At 42.1% G+C, this 19,673-nt stretch overlaps 1 non-coding gene across 1 annotated transcript; it reads left to right on the top strand.

Annotated features, from left to right (window-relative positions):
- Window positions 1-19,126: 19,126 nt before the first annotated feature.
- Window positions 19,127-19,257, top strand: LOC116092775. The gene has a single exon (XR_004119484.1). It is a non-coding gene; the product is annotated as a small nucleolar RNA SNORA17 (small nucleolar RNA).
- The last annotated feature ends 416 nt before the right edge of the window (window positions 19,258-19,673 follow it).

Raw genomic sequence — 19,673 nt, 5'->3', positions numbered from 1 at the left:
TTGCAAAAGAGAGATGGTAAATCTGGCAGCTCAGCAGTTAAGGTACATCTGAGGCTATCTAAAACACAGTGGGTCTAAAGCAACAGCTATCTTCTCTGGACGGGTGCTGCATCCCCCAGGCCCAAGCGCTCTGGGCCCTGGGGACTGCAGATTGTATGAATCTGAGTCCTAGCCCATCTAAGTTCTAGTGCAAGTCCTTCTGCGAGTCCATAGTGTTAGTCTTGCATGCGAGTCCAAATCCAAGTCCTTCTCCTAGTCCTTGTACAAAGTGACAAGCAGGCTTCAGTAGCATACAGCAAGCAGGGCAGATGACAAGAGTCACATAGGCAGGTGACAGTCACATCAAGGTCAGTGATCTTACTGACCAAGATCACGTATCCAGTTGTGAAGCGGGCAGAAGAGCAATGGTGCCCCTCCCTGCTGGGGCTAATTTGGTATTCCTATACTAATTCTCTGGTTCTGCTAGAGGCAAGGACTAGGAGGTTTTAATCTAACACTTCTAGCTAATGTCTTTGGGTGGAAGCCCTTCATTACTCTCTAGTATGTAAAACATTTCTAACTATTATGAACTGTCTATTGCTCTAAGGAATGTGCTTGACCTCTGTTGCTAGCTGTGGCAACTTTCTACATGACCAAACTCTCCGTTCTGTGCTTTTAATAGCCTGTGTATACACTTGTCATCACAAGACTCATCACATCGTATATGTGGCCTTGATTACTCATAGTGAGCCTCTGGATTCAGTAACTCTGTGTCGAGACAGCACACACACACACACACACACACACACACACACACACACACAGCAAGCATCATTCTGTCAGGATACAGCATTTAAAGACATTCAGAAAGCCATCAAAATTTAACGTCAGACCTTTGAGAAATGCACTACTTTCCCTAGAAACACTAGGGGATTCATAAAGAGAAAAAGAGATCCACCATCCACCTATTAGACATGCCAGGTTCCAAGATGATCTTCTTAAATCTCTTGTACTCTCAACTCTGGACTGGCACCTTGCATACAAAAGGTGCCCAATGGCTGGCTTTCCTGCCTTCCTCTTCCTAAATAAAAAAATAAAAAATAATAATAAAAAAATGGGAAAGATTGACAATTAGCATGCTTTCTATCATTCTTCAATAACTAGGAAAACTTTCTTAAAAGTTTTTAAGATATGTTACCATTGGAAAAAAATCACACATTATTTCCCAGAGACTAACTGAAACTTCAGATCCATTACTGAGATAAGACTCCCTAGGTCTTCACCAGCAAAGGTCATCTGTCTCAGGAAAAATACATTAATAGAAGTTAATATATCAAAACTGAACCAAACACTGTTGGCTTCAGAGTGATTTGAGTAGATGTGATCCATGGTGATGTCACTATATTGTCCCTTAAAGTAAATTACCAAAACACAGCCTAGGTTATTACTCAGGCAGCAGGAAATAGTAAAATTGATAGATTTCTTTATCTCAGGTGATAACAATGATGACAAGCATATTCGAATGGCTAGTGAATTTATGGAGCCCCTTTAAAGAATTAGAGATTGGAGCAGAAAAGTGAAATATGATACCATAGGAACAAAGGATGGATATGTAGCCCTTGGAAAAAAGGATCAAGAAAGAGATGGATAACCTAGAGCTATTTGCCCTGCAGGTTCCTATTGCCCCAAATTTCAGAAAATCTTTGAGCTCTATTTATGAGAATTCATCTAAACATCCTCAGGGATTTCTTTTTTTTTTTTAAGTTAGTTCTTTTTATTGTCAGTTCTTTGACAATTCTGTACGTGTATATAATTCATCCTTGTTTCTCTCTCCCTCCTACCCTCTTTTACTTCCTCCCACCCCAACCAACTGATTCCTCCCCTGCCTGTCCTTTTTCCAGGGTTATGACCTTTGACTGTGTTGCCTACTTGATTCAGATAGGATCATTTATATGATTACTGGATTGAGTCTAACTGTTGGGAGTTCGGTGTGGCTATGAGTGGATATACAACTCTCCCTATCCCAAAATCTCTCCAAAACTTCATGTTGAGGACAGAAGTCTAGAAGCCATTGAGATTGGCATGCGTAAGGTGGGGTAGATAATAGCTCATAGGTAATATGAAGGAAAGGGAGGGTAACATTTGGGGTGGAAGGCTTCAAGTAGGGAGAGAGTGGAGAGAGATAGAGGTACAGAGAAGATGGAGAAGGCTAAGCAAGACAAAGGATACATGAAATCTTCCACATTGAAACTTACAATCTGAGAGAGAAGCTGGCAGGTTGGCAAAGCCCATCCTTGGAAGCTATGGATTATTAAACAAAAACCCAGTGCCAGGTGTTTAGTAACTCCTCAAGAAATGTTGGTCAGAAAGGCCTTAGAGGCCTGCAAACAAGAGAGGCTAAGCAATGGCTTGTGCTGCTCATAAGAATTAAATATTAAGATCCTATTGGTGAAGACATGCCAGATTTTAATCTACTTCACAGCCACTGCCTTTTCTCTACTCCCATATGGGAGAAAAGAGAATAGCTAAATCCCTTTACTTAAACTTGATAGGTATCTCATTCTTAAAACCTGTCATCCTTTACCTTCCCCTTGGGTAGATTCCCAGGGAGTAGAAGGCCCACAATATGCCAGGCATGGCACTACATGCCATAATTTGTATTGTTTTACCAGTAAGGGTGTTAGGCTACTGCTGACTTCCTTTATGTTTACAAGAGTTTGATTTCCTCTCTACAAACTACTCTTAGTCCTAACTCTCCTGAAAGCTGTGAAAAGGGATCCAAATGACCCCAGGAATTCTCCATTGTGATCTAAACAGAGCTATTAACTAAAAAGTAAACATCTACCATTTGAATAGCATTTTCAAGCTCTCTCTCTCTCTCTCTCTCTCTCTCTCTCTCTCTCTCTCTCTCTCTCTCTCTCTCTTTCTGTGTGTGTGTGTGTGTGTGTGTGTGTGTGTGTGTGTGGTGGGTTGTGCATGTGTTTGCCCATGTGCATATCCAGAGATCAAAAGAATAGTGTCAGGTCCCTCTTTCTGTTATCTGCCTTACTGCCTTGAGCCTGGGTCTCTCACCACTCTGAAAGCTTGAAATTTCTACTAGAAAGGGTAGCTGGCAAGCTCGTAGGACCCATTTATCTCTGCTTCTCAAAGCCGGGCTTGTAGACAAACACAGTCATCATACCCAACTGTTTACACGGTGACTCAGATTCAAACAGTCCCTCACGTTCGTACACTCTTGTCTGCTAAGCTGTCTTCCCAGCCCCATACGTTCTAGTTATTAGATTTCACCTTTCCAGGGCCTAAGGTTGGGGATGGATTTGTTCATCTTGGGAGGGGCAATGAAACAGATTTTCACGTTATGTATGTGGAAGAGATTTTGAACTCTGCGAGCTGTAGTATAACTGAGATGAGTGACAGTCGTCCTCCACCTCACAAGGCAAAGGTCAGTGGCCACCCACTACTCGCCTAATGTCCCTCTCTGTTCCTCGTTGGGCTGCTGTCATTTACATGTTTCAGCTGTTTTCAATCTTCACATTGCCAGACTTAGTTAATTTGATTTTTTTCCATCCCTGTATTTGTCATGTAGAACCCTATGTTGATGTTTTACATGAGGAAAAATGTTATTAATTATTTTAAGGCCAAAAAAATCCAGATGGAAGTTTTCAAATGTTAATTGATCAATGTGAATCACCATCCAAGGAAAACCAAATGAGAACATCCAAAGGAATGCTACCAAGATGGGACCAGATATTGGATCTTCTAGATTGCTCTTCTTAAAAAAAAAAAATCCATTTTTTTTACTACGCGTTTTATTTATTTACATTCCAAATGTTGCCCTTTTCCTGGACCCCTTTGAAGAATTCTTCATGCAATCCTCCTTCCCTTTTGTCTCTGAGAGGGTGCTCCCTAATCCCCCACCCCTGGGTTGCTCCTCTTAACCCTAACTAGAACAGTATTTGGAGGTACAAAGAGAATGGAAAGCAAGGCATGTAGTACTTAACCTGTGTCTAGCTCAAAGGCCAACAAGAACCAGGCAAACTGTCTAAGTATCTAAAAGGCACAGTGGGCCTTTGAGAAAGTCTGTAAAGCCTAGAGAAGCCTGGTTTCTGGGGAAAGATCCTGGCATCAAAGCTGCTTACAGTGTCACAGACATCATTGCTGGCACAGCTACTGTCTGAGCCTTTGTGACTCTACGTTTGTTCTGCTCTGTCTTCATGCTTCTGTCTCCCCACCTGCCAAACAAAAGGCTGGAGTTTCTGTGACTGCATGCTTCAAATTCTGTGATTTCTTTTTCTTCCTAGTATCATCTCAGAAAGAACTTACCGAGAGGGTAGAGAGCAGATCACAGGTAATAAAGAAAGCAGAGAGGGGACACTGGGGATGGAAGGGTTAAGTAGGGAGGGAGTGAAGGCTGTCCCTCCTTTATCACTCCAGAAAATAATTTCTTTTTCTCTACATCATTCTCACTTTTTTGCAACCCACGAAAATGAATGAAACGGAAACCAAATTTTCCAGCTCAAGACTTAATGATACATTCAAACTAAAAATCCAAAAGATCATTATGTGTGTTTACTTGGAACCAGACAAGCCTCTCTTTAAAGTTTAATTACCAACGAATCAGACAACTTCTTCTACATATCGACTTCCTAAGTTAACATGGCATTTGTTTTGCAATGGTTTCAACTCAATTTATTTTCTACTCTTCTCTTTTCTCTCCCAGTGCCACCTAGTGACTTATCACACAATTTGAAAAATCCATACGTTTCCTAAACAAGGTCAGAAAAGTGGTTGGAGACTCCTGGTCACCAGCTGGGTCAAGTTTGTCTTGCTTTAGAGAATCCATAATGGCATCTGGAGAAAGAGAAAAGAATAAGTAATAACCTAGCTATTGATTTAGAGGTAGGAAGGGACAAAGAGAACATGAAACCAGAGTCATCACAAACTGGGGTCTAACTCAAATGGGCAGCAGCTTAAAGGGGCATTGGCAGCAGAAGGAATTTCTGGATCCTACACAGAAGTAGGACACTCACCTAACTCCAGGATTTGAGATGGCGTCCAGGTAGGGGTGACTGACACTCCCAATCCTCAAGTTTGAGCCAGACGCAAGAGCTAAACACTAACCTCAGCCTTTATTTTCTTCCCAATCTGCTTAACTAACTCGTAAGTTTGTAATGTAAGGTTTTTTTGTCCACAAATCTGCAAAATCTTACGGGTGATCCCAGGCACCTTCATCCTCATGTCCCAGAATCACTAGTAATATTTTATCATCTTTGGCCTTGAGTTCCCATCCAAAGTTCTCAGGCCATTCACATCAGTCTGCATGTGCATATTTGAGTTCAAAGTCAAATTCTCCATCTGTACTGGCTGGTTTTGTGTGTCAAATGGACACAGGCTAGAGTTATCACAGAGAAGGGAGCTTTAGTTGGGGAAGTGCCTCCATGAGATCCAGCTGTGGGAGCATTTTCTCAATTAGTGATCAAGGGGGTAGGGCCCCTTGTGTGTGGTGCCATCCCTGGGCTGGAAGTCTTGGGTTCTATAAGAGAACAGGCTGAGCAAGCCAGGGGAAGCAAGCCAGTAAGAAACATCCCTCCATGGCCTTTGCATCAGCTCCTGCTTCCTGACCTGTTTGAGTTCCAATCCTGGCTTTCTTTGGTGATAAATAGCAATGTGGAAGTAAGCTGAATAAACCCTTTCCTCCCCAACTTGCTTCTTGGTCATGATGTTTGTGCAGGAATAGAAACCCTGACTAACACACCATCTGTAGAATCAACTCCCCCCAACACATACACTCTCTCATGAACACATATATAAACAAACACACAAATACACACAAACACACACAACACATAAACACCTTAATTAAGTAATAAGTTAATAATCATAAATTTTGTCTTTTGATATTCCTGTTTATCATCAGAAACAAAACTGTACTATGTTGATTTTCTAAATGCCTCATTAAATTAATTTGAAAAGGGCATAGACCTGGAGCAGGGGTGGCATTCTGCATATGACAGTAAACTAGCATAGGAGGTGCTGGTCAAAGCTAAAAATGTTGGATAGAAAAATGCACTGCTCATCATTCCTTTCAGAGAGAGCGTGGCTATGGTCAACTGGCAGTGCCTTTGAAACCTACTGAAGCATTTTGGCCAAGAGCATATGTTACCTAGGCACAGTGAGGTGTTTCGAGCTGGAAGCTTTCCTCTAACAGAGGAATCTATTATAATCATCTGTCACTCTTTCTTGTGGGGCAAATGGAACCGTGCCTCCTGACAAAAACTGGGAAGGTTGAACAGATTCAGAAACCCCGGTATTCTCATATCTGAGACAGGTAGGCATTTCATCTGTCTCTGACCTGCTTCCTGTCTTGGAGAAAAGTGACCAGGACACCCAACATGAGGATCTTGACCACTAATCACACAGCAGAGGGTTCTTCATGCTAGATGGAATGCCTGAGGATTTAGCCAGTAAGATTTCCTCCTGGAAAATTCCTTCCTGCGAAAGGTATTTAACCTCTGGTCCACCCTGAGTAAGTTGTATGCACCCCTTTTCCACAATGAACAATAAATAAAAGGTATAGACAAGCAAGGACAACAATCTTCACAAAAACCGCCATGGCCGAAGCTTTCATCCTTCATACAGAGCCACACTGCCTAAGTCTCCTGCAGAAGGCCCCTGTGTGCTCCCTGACACTCACCCCTGAGCTAAGCCGAAGATAACCACCTTCTTGTGCTCATCACCAGCCCACCCACCTGCTTCCCAATGGTGTCTGGGTGCCAGGAGCTAGGGAACCCCAGCTTCAGCTTCAGCCAGCATTGTTTCTCACCTGGGCTGTGTTCATTTCCCATGAGCCAGACACCCAGTGGTGGTGAAGGGTAACATGCAGCCTAGCACCTCCCATTTCATCTGCCCAGCAGAGTTCACGTACACCAAGTGAGACAAGATGCAGAACCACACCTTCTTATGTCCCATGGGATTTGTGGAGCTGCACTGAAGTCTTAGTCTTCAATACGATCCTCCCTCCTCTGATGTCAGATCTTTGACATGGGATGTAGTCCTTCTCCACCTAGTTCTTCTCCATCCTCTCCTTTCTCTTTTGTAGAGTTGTTTTCCAGAGGAAAACATCTTTTGCTTTTTTAGTTTTTTTGTTTTTTGGTTTTGGTTTTTGTTTTTTTTTCATGTTCTTCCTACAGGTCCCAGGCTACCATTCCAGAAGATAGCCCTCTCAGATGAAACAAAAAGTAGAAAGACTATCAGGGACCCGACAGCCAACCTTGCCTCACTGCCCAGCAGGGTGACTATGACTTGGATGAGTATAACCCAAACAATACTACTTTATAGGGACCAAATGGGTACATTGCTAGATACATGCCATGCTCCAGTCTCCAATGCTGGACCCATTCACATCACTACCTATTAAGACTTCTAAACACTTATTCATCTCACTCGGGATACTTTCTAGTTCCATCCATTTGCCTGCAAAATTCATGATCTCCTTGTTTTTAATAGCTGAACCACATTTTCTGTACCCATTCTTCATAAATCAGGGCTCTAGATGGAGATGTTAATACTGGATGCTTGGTGGTTTTCCCATTAAAATTTTACCCCCCAAACAAAAGAAATTCTAAACATTGTTAAGGCTCACATATGTTTTTGAATCAATAAAGCAAACAAACAAAAGAATATTCATTACTCCCATCTGCTATCAAATTCGCAAACCTGTCTGATTGTCAGGTGACAGTTCAAATATGACCTTCTCACAAACACACCTTCCGGAAGGCCCAATTATATCACACTCATCTATCCCACAGCCCTTTCCATTTCTGCATAGAACTTACAGCCATCTGAAAATTGTTCAGCTATTTGTTTGCTCAAATCGCTGCTTATGTCTTCTTCCAGAAAATACAGTCGAACCAAGACACCGATTGCCCTGCTTGTGCCTGTGCCCAGACTCTGCCACTACGCCTGGCATGAATTTGGATGAATTTGAGAGATGGCCCCATTTTCCATGCAGCACAGGAGCTATCTGTGTAGGTAAAATTTGAGAGAGTAATTTCATCTTTATAATCTTCTTTAGTATCAGAATTCTAACTCTGAAAACTACATTTTTTTCCTCTTCCTCCTCACCCTGCACATTATTCCATCTTCTGAGGAAAGGCTGGGTTTACTAAACACTGCCACTTTCACCCCAGAGGAAATTGCTTTGGGTGTTAATCTAAGGCTGCAGCCTACAAGAATTTTGTGATTATTTATCTTTACCAGTAACTGGATTTTCGAACAGTCCTCCCAACTATGTCTTTATAAATTGTACGTGCATGCAATGATATAAATATGTCTTTTGATCAAAAATACATAAGTAAATAATGAATATGGACAGGTAAAATAACAAAGAGGAAAAAAAAACAATTCTGTCATTTCCAGTTCCCTCACTCGGTCTCACCTGGAGTGTCCCCTGGGATATGTGTGGCGTATTTTGAACATTGCTAAAAAAGCAATCTTTTCCTAGAAACAGGAGGTTGCCAAGGGTTACAAGTAGGACAGGGTCCTAAGTAGAAGAGAATGGGAGAATTTGAGGGCCTATTAGGATGGTTCTAAACCCTGCTCGTGGTAGTGAAAACAAGAACATAACAAAGTATTAAATCCCACAGGACTATAAATGCCAATGATTTTGCCATATATGAATTTATGCTATACAAGAAACAAACTGGAGAAAGAATCTAATGAACAGTTAGACCCTTGGCTGGTTAAAAACAAAAGCAAAACCTGTTTCAAACTCCATTGTATTAGTCAGGGTTCTCTATCGTCACAGAACTTATGATAGTCTCTATATAGTAAAGGAATTTGTTGATGACTTATAGTCTGTAGTCCAACTCCCAACAATGGTCAGCAGCAGCTGTGAACGGAAGTCCAAGGATCTAGCAGTTGCTGAGTCCCATAAAGCAAGCAGGTGAAGCAGAGAGTGCCTACCTTCTTCCAATGTCCTTATATAGGTCTCCAGCAAAAGGTGTGGCCCAGATTAAAGGTGTGTGTCACCACACCTTTAATCCCAGGTGACTTTGAACTCAGAGATCTTCCTGTCTTTATCTTCTGGGATTCATAGCCACTATGCCTCAAGATCTCCATGCCAAGATCCAGGTCAGAAACTTGTATCTCTCAGCTTCCAGATTAGGACCACAGGTGAGCCTTCCAAGTCTGGATGTAGTTCATTCGAGCTATAGTCAAGTTGACAACCAGGAATAGCCACTACACTCCATCATCCTAGCTCTGCTTCTCAGGAGATCATAATTTCATGAAAGAAAATGAATACCTTTATAGCGACCTTATTGGTCCTTGAGCTACACATCCAACTGGGACAGGCTGTACCATATCAGCATTCCACCTGCTTTCCCAATGTGATCTTCACCTTGCCCCGAGTTTATCAAGGGGTGAAGGTCTCCTTCTTTTGAAGCCTGTCTAATTTTAATGACTTGCCAATAAATGGAGACATACATGATGAACTCACAGACCAAGTCTGATAAGACCATTGAGTTTTTGGTCAAGTCTTATCAAATATTTTCTCTCAGAACCCTCTCCGACATACTGAGGGAAGCTCAGTACATGCACCTGGAGAGGGCATTCTCTATCGAGCTGACAGTCTTCAATGAGACCGTCTTTGAGTTATTCTATCCAAGATGGGAAATTCAGTGAAGTCTAGCTTCCAGCTGCTTAATTTAGTTCCAAATTCTGAGGGCCCAGACAGTGTAGCCACATGTTAGAGCCACTATACCCTATCTGTATTTCTAATCCATAGTCATATGAACATCCCCATTTGGGAGATAGTTTTGATAGCTACATCCCACCTGCATCATACCCATCCTCTACCTCATCCTTCTTTGCCAGTCACACTCAGAATTCCTTTAGCATTGATGAAAATACCAACATCCCCACCCAAGCCCAGGCTTTCATGAGTGAACTAAGGCAATGTACCAGTATCCCAGCCAATGAGAACCAAGCAAATATTGCTGGTTGAAAATTCCAAAGATAACTGGGCCAGGGGTTGGGGGGATGACCCAGATGTAAAGTGAATAAATAAATTAATTAATTAAAAAGGAAAAAAAATAACATAAAAGTCAAGCTCTCCTGGGATGACTGGTGCTTCAAGTGTTTGTCTCTTCTCATTCTTTCTGTCTAACATGTGGCTCTGTCTAGAAAGGCAGGAATCACCTTACCACAAGGAGATGAAAAACCAAAGACTAGAAGCCTGGTGTGAAGTGATAGAAATGTGCTTATTTCACAGGGACCCTGTGAGGCCATCCTACAAGACTGAACTGCTCACTTCAAACCTACCATTTCCTAAGAACAGCCTGGGTTCTGGAGCAGGGAACTCAGGCTGTCAGGCCTGCACAGCAAGTGCTTCTAACACTGAGCCATTTCACCAGCCCAGAGCGATTTTTAATTAGAATTTTCTGTTACATGTAGCCAAATATAACTAGTACCAAAGGATAGCACAGCAAGCAACTGGACCTAAAATTTGGCTTTACTGCATTTGACAAAGCAGGACCAGCTTTGTAGTGTGAAAAGTAAGCTTAGGGTTATAAAAAGAGGGAGGGGGAGGGAGAGAGACAGACAGAGATGGGGGGAGGGAGGGAGGGAGAGAGAGAAAGAGAGAGGGAGAGAGAGAGAGAGAGAACAACACTCCAATTAAAGGAGTTTGTCAGAACAGATCAGAAGGGTGGGGCATGGCATGGCACACCTAAAGCAGAAAAGCAATGTAGCCAAGGTGCTCTTAGTTTTATTCTAATGTTAGCAGGTGATCAGTGGGTGTTTCCCTCACTGATTGGGGTCCTCAGAGTCTTTTGCAATTGAATGGTTAGTTTTAAAAAAGCTGGCACAAAGGAAATGAAGGAAATGGAGGAAGAGGACAGCCACTCCAAGCCTTCAAGTTCCTGAAATGCATGGGGGTGAAGATGGAGGCTCTGCATAAATCAAAGCTTTACAAGGTGTGTCAGGGTATGTAGGGAGAGGAGTAAAAACATTTGCATAAAGATTTTAAAAGGTGAGGAACATAAAAAGATTTGCATAAAAGTCTTGCAAGGTAGGGGGTGGAATTTGAATTCCTTGTCTTAAACAAAAGCTTTATAGTGTTTGACAGAAGAATAATATTTAATAGTTTTTACAGTGAGACCTCTAAAAAGTCCCCGTGTTTGATTTCATGTTCTGCTATCCCTGTGTTAAACTTTTAAATAATAGGTTTGAATTTATATTTTGTAAGTAAATTTCAAGGCAATAATGAGCATGAGTTGAACAGAGGAGATGGACCTGAAATGTGCATCTGTTGTTCACTGTCACACTTTCAAATATGATGTTCTCTGTGACCCAGAGTAGAGGACTCCACGGGACCCTGATTCATGGAGATTCAGGGTGCTGTATCTGAAGTACAGGGTAAATCCTCTGTATCTAAGATTGAAGAGGCTGGAAGAGATTGAGAAGCACTAACAGACTGAAGACTTCACCACAAATGTACAAAAGACAATGCCAATCTGGAGAGCTAGGGAGAGGGTGGTAAAGATGAACCAAATACCCTATCAGAGCCTTTAGTTAAACACCTCACTTCCCTATAATGGCTACATATCCATTTATGTAGAAAACACAAAATGCTATGAACTCAAATGTGTCCCCTGAAATTCATACACGGAAGCCACAATCCCCAACATGGCTTAGTCTAGAGACAAGATTTTAGGAGGCAATTAACTGTGGGGTAGGAGTGCTAGTGAACCCAAGAGGCTGATCTTGGGAGAATCTCCACAACTTTGAGGAAGCCTGGGAAACATAATGAGTTCGAGACCAGTATGGATACACAGTAAGATACTATTTGGGTAAATAAATAAATTATGGTAGTGGGAAGACAGAAATTAATAGGGGGAAATATAAAGAGGGAGAACAGACAGACAACAGACAGACAGACAGACAGACAGACAGAGGAAGACAGAGAGACAAAGGTAGAAACACAACCACAGAGAAAGGAGAGAGAGAGAGAGAGAGAGAGAGAGAGAGAGAGAGGAGAGAGAGAGCTGAAAGATACAGTGCATAGGTAACCATGTTGGAGGTGAACATAAAGCCTCCACCAGAAGCCAAACATTCTTGCACCCTGATCTCAGACTTACTCCAGGCCTTGAAGAAAATACATTTCTGTTGGTTAAGTTTCTAAGTGCGCTATTTTGTAGACAGCAGTCTGAGCCAGCTGAGGTGCACAAGACAAAAGAATGGGGCAGCCCAAAGGCACTCTTCCTACCACCTTTCCTCACCCATCAGTAAGTCCTAAAGTGCTGGTAGACAAGAGAGTATATAATACAACACTTAGATCACTATTGTGCTGCATTTCCTCCATTCCTGTAGAAAGATAATGCAAAATAGGTACAAGCAATCAAAGGCAAACTTTGCAAGTTATTGGCAGAGAACTTTCCCGTAACAAATTGATATTTCCATAATCCCACAAAGAAGACAGTTACACTTAAAACCAAGATCGCATGCATCAAAAGAAAAATTAAGGAAGAATACAAAAGCCTTACATGTAATGCTAGCAAGAGCACTCTCTTCTTCCTTTTTAAACTTCAGAGCCCTGCATATTAGGTTGCAACCATATATCTGAAGAGAGGCTTAAGGGACCATGGGAAATAAGAAGCTGGGTTTGATGGCTAGAGAGCTAAGGATTCTGCTATGAAAAGTAGGAAAAGCCATTAAGTCCAATTTCTGATAATTATTACACTCTGGGGTCTAAAGCAATTATCAAGCAAATCTGAGAAACAGTAAGAAAAAAGTCACAAAACACAATTTTGGTGTTTTCCTCATATTCCCAAGGGGGGAAAAATTTGGGGCATGATTAGGTGGCTGTGATTTTATTTGAGAAGTAGAATGTCAATGCTGGGTAAAGGAAATAGAACTAAGAGGAAGAAACAGGGACCCCAGTGCATGGAATGGTACTGCCCACATTTAGAATGGGTCTTCCCACTTCAACTAACCTAATTAAAATAATCCCTCACAGACATGCCCAGACTCTTGTCTCCTAGGAGAAACAAACTCCTGTCTAGTTGACAGTATTCACCATCACATACCCGGTGAAAGAAGTTCACCCCATAAAAAAATTAATTCCTTCCTTATATTTCCAAATATTTTGTAACCTTCAAGGAAGCCACATCCTGTAGCTAAAAGTGAAGAGTCTCGAGGTGATCTGTCAGGAGTTCAACTTTTGAGTTGTGACTGTCTGCCCTGGAAGCTGCACAAAAGAGTGCTTTTGGCAGTTTCCAGGGTTGTCCAAAAGAGACAGATGAATCAGGTCTGGGGTTACTAATAGCACAGGGGGAGACAGAAGGAAATATCAATTTGTTAAGGGGAAGTTCTCTGCCAATAACTTGCAATTTAAGTTAAGTGGGAATCCTACAATCTGAAGTCTTACAATTGAAGAAAGCAAGTTCCTCAAAACTCCAAAATAAAACTGATAAAAGAGGCAGCCACCAAGCTGCAGGCTTCTCTCAAATGCTTTCCCTTAATGGTTCTCCACTGGGGAGAGAAGGCCAACATGCTGGCAATGAGGGGATTAAGAGGTGGCCCTGTCACTGGAGCCTACTGTTTTGATTGCTTCAAAAAAGGAGCCATTAAGCTAAGACACAGGATGGTGGTCACAGCACAAAGAGCAATAGGTAAAAGGGAAAAGCTTCAGGCTTAAAAACAACATCTAAGCAAGATGTACGCTGTTATTACTCCCACGGGTAATGAACAGGCTGGGGGCCTGCCAAGAATTTTGAGGGAAATTTCACTTTAAATACTTCAAGTTTGGCCACCTGTAGTCTATCGGGCTTTTTTGTTTTGTTTTGTTTTGTTTTTAACTCCAAATGAAACCCTAGGTCCTTGGTCTCCATCAACAAGAAGTTGTTCTGTGAAATCTGTGCAGTTGGAAAGATGAACATCTTCCGCATTCTCCTCCTAAACTCTCTCTCTCTCTCTCTCTCTCTCTCTCTCTCTCTCTCTCTCTCTCTCTCTCTCTCTCTCTCCCCCCCCCTCTCTCTCTCTCAAACGTGGCTTTAGAGGGGAGGCATGGGGGATTACTATTCCAATACTATTTCAAAGATAAAAGCCCAGGCTGCCTGGAAGCCATTTAGACACTTTTTCCATAGCTAGAGCAAAACGATCTCCTTTGTTGCCTTGCTGGTGAGTCTCCAATCACCTGCTATGTCTTCTTTAATTGCTGTGATGGCCTCTTCTTCCTCTCCCTCTCCTCTTCCTCTTCCTCCTCCTCCTCCTTCCAATGCCTTATGTTGATGTATATAGGAAGTAATTATTTTTAAAAAAAATCACTAAATTCATTCAATGTACAAACTCAAGAATATACTTTTGGACTGAGAGCTAAGTGCTATAAATGAATGAGATCTTGGATGTGTCAGGTGGTGATGATCAAGGCCTGAAAGGAAGAGAATGTACCAATGTACCAGTGTTAATTGGTCCAGGTTAAATCATAGCAAATCCCAAACATTTTCAAGTTTCTAGTCTTTTGCTCCTCTTCAATTACAGACTTTTGTATTAGCAGCAAGCACACCAGTTCAAATGCACCCTCGCCCAACTGCGAGAGCACACTGGTACCTTGTGGGCTGGCAAACTCAGCCTTGATAGTGAACACAGAGTCATTTAGAATGCTACCTCAGAAGCTCCCGGTTGCTTCCTCGTCCTTGCCTCCCTTTCCTGTTTGGGGTCATGAATGTAATAGCTGGGAAGTTCTTTTCTCACCTGGAGAATGAAAACCACACAGGACTTCAAGCAGAGAGAACAAAGCATGAACATTATCAGCAAGCACAAAAATAGTATGAAACAATAAGAATATGAAGTAATTTGATTGGGTCATCCCACACCAATAACCATGTTGTACCTGGATATGTAAAATTTTTCTTTGTCAATTAAGGAGTTGCTTTTTTTCTAAAATTTTAGCAAAAGAGAGAGTCCTTAACAAGGTTACTATCAATTGAATTAACATAAGAATTGTTTTTACATGAAAAAGAAGTAAACTGCTATGATAGGAAAATACTGTCTGTCATGGTAGGGGGTGCTATGACATGCAGCCCAAAGCAAACCTATTTAATTCAGATGACACAAAGGAAAATCACAGCCAGTCAGAAAGTGTTTGCAGTAGGGACTAGGTAATGGTCACTCCATGGAGAAGGGCAGCCACAGGGCAAATGACGAATGAGGGGTTCTTCCCAGTTCTTCAGAATAAATCAGAAGACTCCAAGCTGGTAACTATGTGGCTGCAACCTCTTTAGGTCCCTGCAGGTTAGAAGCTTGTGACAACAGAGCCACACAGCATGTCTCATGCAGACAAATTCTCTACACTGTGCAGAGTTGGTTTTAGCATGTTTTAGTACCTCTGTACTTATAAATCCTTTCTATCGTCCTCCTTTCAATACTTTAACTTAGATGCAGAAGCAAAACTATGTCCCTGTGCTGTAGAAAATTATTTAATCTCAAGCAGGATTTTCCACCCAGCCTTTGATCATTCACATAACCTTTATATTTATAATAATCAGCACTAGAGCTGAGCAGATAGTTACCCTCTAAGCTATTAGAATCTGTTTCCCCATCAATAACCCCAAGTTATAATTTGCCACGTTCCATCTGGGCAGATCTTAACTCCAACTGGCCAGTTCCCACAGCCATGTATTAATAACTCATCTAACGCATGACATCCTCTCCTCCCTCTGCCTTTTTTCTCCCCACGTAGTCTCCTCAGACCACCAGCCTGGGAACCCAAGAGCCCTGCCTATCTCTTTTCAGCTGGCTATAAGCATCTTTATCCACCAATCAGGGATAACTTTGGGGATAGGGTTACATAACGTAACTTGGGTATGTGACTTGGGAACATGGAGAAGCTCTCGCCCCTGTGGGCAACGAGGTCTTGGGGGCCAGTATTTATCATTATAATACAAACCAAAGACCAAACCTCAACATCCTGTCAAGGGACTAATGGATAAATGTTACCCCTGTTTGAATAAAGAAACATGTCACTCATGTAATAGACTCAGCCTAGATACTGATCAACAGATGTGGGAATAAAGAAACTACAGTACATATACAGTACATTATTCAAGGATAAAAAATAAAATGATGTCACTAGGGATGTGCACAGGACTTAGCTTATCCCCAATTTTCCTTCAAACTCACCATATATTTATGTGAACTCCAAGAGCTATGTGAATGTCATTCATTAACAGGGGGAAATCCATTAACCTAGTCTTTGTCCAATAAGAGTATTATTTCTCCCTGGGAAATTTAAGATCTAACTCCCAGATGATTACAGGCCAACAGCAAAATAGAGTCACTCTGGTCATGCCCTTTGGCCACTAGATACTGGAAAAGGGCCTAATGTCTGAGCTTGTGGATACTGTAAGCATGTTACCATGTGACCTGTTTCTGAGCTCAAGGACATTACGAAGGTGTTAACATATGACTAGCCTCTGAACTCCAGAGCACTGTAAGCATGTTACCATGTAGCTCCTGTTTTAGCTACTAGATATTGTTAGGGTGTTGAAACATGATTGATGTTTTAGACTGTACATACTGGGAGAGTTACCATGTGATTAGTATACGAGCTCCTAGATACTATGAGCATGTTACCATGCTGCTAGAGTCTGACCTTCTGAATACTGTGGAGAGTGGTGACATGGGATCAGTATGTTAGCCTCTGAATACTATGAGAATTTTTACCATATGGCAAGTATTTGAGCCTGATGTTGATAAAATATTTTGATACTGTATGTTACTATGACCAGTATGTTACCCTCTAGATACCAGGAGAATGTTACTATGTTCCTAATGTCTGTGCTCCTGGATACAGTGTGGGTGTTATCATGTACTTAGTATCTGAACCTCTAGAAGCTATTAAGTGTTACAAGGAAACTAGTGTGTGAGCTCCTAGACAGGGTGTCACCATGTGACTTGTGTCTTAACTCCTAGACACAATGTTGCTAGTTAGCCTTCAGAAAACGGTGAGATTTTTATCATGTGACTAGTGTCTGAGATATGGTTATTATGAATACGTTCCCAAGTGACTAGTATCTGAATAGCATACTGTGAAGATGTCATGTGACTGTCTGGCCACTTAGATATTGTATATTCTCATGTGCCTAGTGTCTTAGCCTCAGGACACAATATGTTACCATGTGTCTAGTGTCTGATGTTCTGGTTACTGTATGTGACCTTGTGACTAATGACTGAGCCTCTGGTTACTGTGAGTATATTACCATGTGTTTAGTGTAACTAGTCACTGAACACACTGAAAATGTCCCCAAGTGCCTAGTGTCTTCCCTCTTAGTTACTGTGAGTTGTTGTTATGTGACAAATGTCTGGACTTTCGGATACTGTGAGGGTGATAGTATGTACCCAGTGTTTTAGCTGTTAGATACTTCAGCAGGTTGCCAGGTGGTGAATGTCTTAGACTGTGGCTACTATGAGAGTGTGCTCACATGACTAATGTCTGGTCTCTTAAATACTATGAGGGTATCACCATGTGAGTAATGCCCAGTCTCCTGGATCCTCTGAGGGTTTTACCATGGGACAAATGTCTGTGCTTGTGGTTCCTATGAGAGTATAACCATTTGACTAGTGTCTGAGCTCCTAGGTGAAACTGCCCACAGGTTCATGAACTGGGTTCTCTCAGCCAGGAGGGAACAAAGGACCTGAAATAGAGGGTTCGAAATACAAAGAGAAATCACAAAGTCAAGTTGAAATAGCCCAACCAAGATTTCACTTTACTTAGAATAAGCCAGGGTTTTTTATAGTTACAGGAGAAACCGAAACCAAATCTCTAGATTACATGATATTTGCATACTGCAAAAAAGGTTCAGGTACCAAAGTCCCCAGGTTCGGAAGATCTTCAGGCGGTGGGTGTGCTCAGGCGGCTTCTTCAAAGAAGAACTGACAGTCTGCAGAGAGCATCTGCCCCAGCTCCCCAGGTGTTAGCCTCCAAGCAGAGACTGCCAGAAGTCGGATGGCTGAGGGAAAGGGGGAGGTAACACGAGGTACTTGTGGAGGTGTTACTATGTAACAAATATCTTAACTCAAAGAACATAAGAATGTGTTACAATGTAACTAGTGTCTTAACTCTGGATACCATTCCATGTGAGCAGTATGTGAGCACCTGGACACAGCGACTGTGTCAGCATGTGACTCTCATCATTAGCTTCTGGATACTGTGAATGTGTTATCAACTGACTCTCAGTATAGCTCCTGAATACTGTAAATGGGTTATCAACTGACTCTCAGTATTAGCTCCTAGAGAGTGTGAGGCGTTAGCATGTTAGTGGTATCCAAACTCCTGGATTCTGTGAGATCTTAGACTCAGGATACTTGTGGGGGTATCTAATATTTTGGATAGTTTGATGGTGTTACCATGTAACTCATATGTCAACTCCCAGATGCTATGATTGTGTTACCAAGTAGCTAGTGTGCCAACTCTTGTATACTAGGAGCGTGCTACTGTGTTAATAGTATCTCAGCTCCTGGATACTGTATGCATGTTATCATGTCCCTAATATCTCACCTCCTAGACACTGTGAGGATGCTACCATGTGACTATTGTGGGAGTACATGGGTATTGTGAGCACGTTACCATGTTGCTTTAGTCCTAGCTACTAAACTATGAGCATGTTATCATGTGGTTAGTGTCTGAGCTCCCTGATACTGTATGTTTCATGTGATTTCTATTGAGGTCAGCAATACCTCACGGATACTATGATCATGTTAATATGGCTATTTTCTGTGCTCCTGCATACTGTCACGGTGGTGCCATGTGGCTAGTGTCTGAGCTCCTTGGTACTCTGACAGTGTTACCATGTGGCTCTTGAGAGGCAAAGGTTCTTTAGAAGGACTGGGAAATGATGAAGAGTGAAAGAGTGAGGGACATGATTTGATATTAATTCAAGAAATGCCTATCCATGAAGGAAAAGGTAAACAAAATAGACTTTTGAGACTTTCAAGGAGTGAGGAATCAAGAGTATATTTTTAAAGCATCGGAAAATAGGCTTAATTGCCAATAGAAATAACTCAGTGGGGATTTTAGGCTGCAATGGAGGTAGTTTCTGGTGTTGCGTCCTCATTCACAGGAATTACTGTGTAGTGAGAGAGTCTGCCTGCCCCAGAGGCTTTGCAGGAATGGGTGCTGTGTCATATATGTGTCAGTAGATGGCATAGAGGAGAGAGGCTAAGTCTATGCTCAGTGTTCTGACCTATAAACACCTGAATGATTAGTAGCCTATGGTTCCCTGAAAGAAAGAAGGAGTCCAGTCCCAGGCATTCTCAGAAGGGCTCCCATAATAGGGAGCAAGCAAGAGACTAGAAGAACCCCACCTGGGACCTGAGACGGTGGACTCTGGATAGAAACAAGCCTGAGACTCCCACAAGGGGTCCCTTGGGGTAGCCGGGGGGGGGGGGAGCACCAGAAGACTACCAGATCAGCACCATGGGGCACCAAACAGGGAGATAACCTGACATGACCACCAGTTCAGTGTCATGTAGGCATGTGAGCGGGTCAAACCATGCCAGAGACGACCCCTGCCTAGGGCCAAAATGCATGAGTGGAACATAATGTTCTTATACCTACTCACATGATCACCCCAAACACTCAGAGGTCCTTTAGCTCCACTAAAAGAAACCCGTACGTAAGTGGAGAAATGGAA

This window comes from Mastomys coucha, unplaced genomic scaffold (genome assembly GCF_008632895.1).
Source record: "Mastomys coucha isolate ucsf_1 unplaced genomic scaffold, UCSF_Mcou_1 pScaffold15, whole genome shotgun sequence".
NCBI classification, from domain to species: domain Eukaryota; kingdom Metazoa; phylum Chordata; class Mammalia; order Rodentia; family Muridae; genus Mastomys; species Mastomys coucha.
This window is presented reverse-complemented; position numbering and strand designations above follow the sequence as displayed.